Source organism: Mus musculus, chromosome 2, assembly GCF_000001635.26.
Source record: "Mus musculus strain C57BL/6J chromosome 2, GRCm38.p6 C57BL/6J".
Classification (NCBI taxonomy): Eukaryota; Metazoa; Chordata; class Mammalia; order Rodentia; family Muridae; genus Mus; species Mus musculus.
This window is the reverse complement of record NC_000068.7, coordinates 64866862-64870333: the sequence shown is the minus strand read 5'-3', so window position 1 is coordinate 64870333 and position 3472 is coordinate 64866862. Positions and strand designations below refer to the sequence as shown.

The window sequence follows — 3472 nt, the reverse complement described above, 5'->3', positions numbered from 1 at the left end:
GGTTTAATTTTAACTTACACCCCTTTTGTCTAATGACTGAAGAAACTGTATTTCTGGAAAATGTCTTACATAAATTTAAAGAACGTTTTCCTTTACATGAAATCAAGCTAGCACAAATGCTTCTCCTTTGACCATGAGCAGATTTGAAGTGTGTCTCTGTCAGGGCAAACTCCAAGTACCTACTCTACATAAATTAATCTCTGAAAGGAAAATGCATTATGCTTATAATTAAAGTTATCATTGCTAATACCACCATTAATGCTGATTGAATCTTAAATTTGTGTTGGGATCATTTATTTGAGGACACTATTTCTCTTAAAAATTCATGTCAAGTACACCCAATACAGGTTAATCTATAGTCTTGAAGCTATTTCTTAGACATTGGCAACCTGGAGAAGGTCAGATTATGAATCAAGACAAAAATAAAAGCTTGTGTTTTATGAGTAGAAGGGGGAATCTACTTTACAGAAAAGCCAGAATTCACAATTTAGCTTCAGTGTTTGGTATTATTATTATTATTATTATTATTATTATTATTTTAATTTTTTAAATTCCAGTTGATGGCTACCTCCTGGTCCACTCTCCCACAGTTACTCATCCTATAACTCCTCCCTCCTGTTTCCAAGAGGATGCCATGCTCCCTCCTCCAGATCTCCCTACTCCCTGAGGCTTCAAGTCTCTCCAGGGTTAGGTGCATCTTCTTCTACTGAGGCCAGAATAGACAGTCCTCTGCTGTATATGTGTCCGGGGCCTTGGACCAGCTTGTGCATGCTGCGTGGTTGGTAGCTCAGTGTCTGAGAGATCTCAGGGGTCTGGGTTAGTTGAGACTGCTGGTCTTCCTATGGGGTCACCCTCCTCCTCAGCTTCTTCTAGCCCTTCTCTTATTAAACCACAGGGGGCTCCAACTTTAGTTCAATGGTTAGGTGTAAGTATCTGCATTTGTCTCAGTCAGCTGCTTCTTGGGCCTCTCAGAGGACAGCCATGTTAGGCTCCCATCTATAAGCACACCATAGCATCACTAATTGTGTTAGACCTTAGAGCTTCCCCTTGGGATGGATCACAAGTTTGGGTGGTCACTGGACTGCCTTTCCCTCAGTCACTTCTCCATATTTGTCCCTGCAGTTCTTTTAGACAGGAACAATTCTGGGTCAGAGGTTTTGACTGTCTGATGGCATTCCCACCAGTTCACTTGATGCCCTTTCTATTGGAGTAGACTCTACAACTTCCCTTTCCCCACTGTTGTGCATTTAATCTAAGATCCCTCCCTTTAAGTCCTGAGAGTTTCTCACTTCCCATGTTTCTGGTACTTTCTAGAGGGTCTCCCCACCTCCCACCCCTCAAGATTGCATATTTCTATTCATTCTGCTGGCCCTCAGGGTTTCTCTCCTGTCTCCCCACCCCATACCAGATCATGTTCCCCCCTACTCTTCCTTGTCCCCTCTTCCACCTAGGTGCCTCCCTCTGCCTCCCTTGATTGTTTTCTTCTCTCTCCCAAGTGGGATTGAAGCATCCTCACTTGAGCTCTTCTGTTTGGTAACCTTCTTGAGCTCTTTGGATTGTATGCTGGGTATTCTGTACTTTTTGGAGCTGCCGGTCCTTGGCTCGGAGCTCGCGGAATCGCGGACAGGCGTCCTCAGCGCGAAGAGGCAGGACTCGGAGTCGTCGCCTTGAGCCTTGCATCTGAGAAGTTCCAGGTACTTTGTACAACTGCATCCCAGAACCTGTGTGTTTTCAGCACCTTTATAAGTGACGGCTGCCATCAGGAAGAAACTGGTGATTGTTGGTGATGGAGCTTGTGGTAAGACATGCTTGCTCATAGTCTTCAGCAAGGACCAGTTCCCAGAGGTCTATGTGCCCATGGTGTTTGAAAACTATGTGGCAGATAGGATATCGAGGTGGATGGGAAGCAGGTAGAGTTGGCTTTATGGGACACAGCTGGACAAGAAGATTATGACCGCCTGAGGCCTCTCTCCTATCCAGACACTGATGTTATTCTGATGTGTTTTTCCAATAACAGCCCTGATAGTTTAGAAAACATCCCAGAAAAATGGACTCCAGAAGTCAAGCATTTCTGTCCAAATGTGCCCATCGTCTTGGTTGGGAGCAAGAAGGACCTTCGGCATGATGAGCACACAAGACGGTGTTAGCCAAAATGAAGCAGGAGCCGGTAAAACCTGAAGAAGGCAGAGAGATGGCAAACAGAATTGGCGCTTTTGGGTACATGGAGTGTTCAGCAAAGACCAAAGATGGAGTGAGAGAGGTTTTTGAGATGGCCACGAGAGCTGCTCTGCAAGCTAGACGTGGGAAGAAAAGGTCTGGGTGCCTCATCTTGTGAAGCCTTGTGAAACGCAGCCTCATGCGGTTAATTTGAAGTGCTGTTTATTAATCTTATTGTATGATTACTGGTCCTTTCATTTATCTATAATTTACCTAAGATTACAAATCAGAAGTCATCTTGCTAAGAGTATTTAGAAGCCAACCATGATTATTAATAATGTCCAACCTGTCTGACCAGCCAGGGTCCTTCTGACACTGCTCTAACAGCCCTCTCTGCACTCCACCTGACACCAGGCGCTAATTCAAAGAATTTCTTCTTGCTTCTTTCTAGAAAGAGAAACAGTTGGTAATTTTTGTGAATTAGGCTGTAACTACTTTATAACTAACATGTCCTGCCTACTTTCTGTCAACTGCAAGAACTCTGGTGAGTCACTACTTCAGAGCTTTCCTTGTTAACAGACTCCAATGCCAGAGCTCTGGGGTGGGTATTCAGTTTTTTGAAATCTTGCTCAGCCAGAAAGGCCCAAGTCCATGCAGCTGTGGCAGAGTTACAGTTCTGTGGTCTCATGTTAGTTACCTTATAGTTACTGTGTAATTAGTGCCACTTAATGTATGTTACCAAAAAAATAAATATATCTACTCCAGACTAGATGTAGTATTTTTTGTATAATTGGATTTCCTAATACTGATATTTGTCATTCCCACAGAAAGTGTATTGCTTCTTTTTCTTTCTTTCTTTCTTTCTTTCTTTCTTTCTTTCTTTCTTTCTTTCTTTCTTTCTTTCTTCCTTCCTTCCTTCCTTCCTTCCTTTCTTTCTTTCTTTCTTTCTTTCTTTCTTTCTTTCTTTCTTTCTTTCTAGAAAGTGTATTTGGAAATAAAGTCAGATGGAAGAATTCATTTTTAAAATTCCCATTTTGTCACTTTCTCTGATAAAATATGGCCATATCCCTTATTCAGCCCTATATATCATTTCAGTACCCCTTTCCAGACTGGACTAAGTAGGAATTTGGTTTCCCGCCTGAGGCAGTTATACTTTGGAGGTGGCTTAGCCTTTCTCACCTGGACTGCAGGGTCTGACTCTAAGTCACAGTGATCCTTTCTCCACACTGTATCCAAGTTGCCTCCCAGAGGAGCCACCAGTTCTTATAGGTGGCGGTGTGTGTGTGGGGGGGTCTCTTCTCTCCAGCTGACTAAA

General features: G+C 43.1%; 1 pseudogene; it reads left to right on the top strand.

Moving 5' to 3' along the window:
• Gm13578 overlaps nucleotides 1–2923 on the top strand; it is a 26559-nt pseudogene extending 23636 nt beyond the window's left edge.
• Nucleotides 2924–3472: the final 549 nt, after the last annotated feature.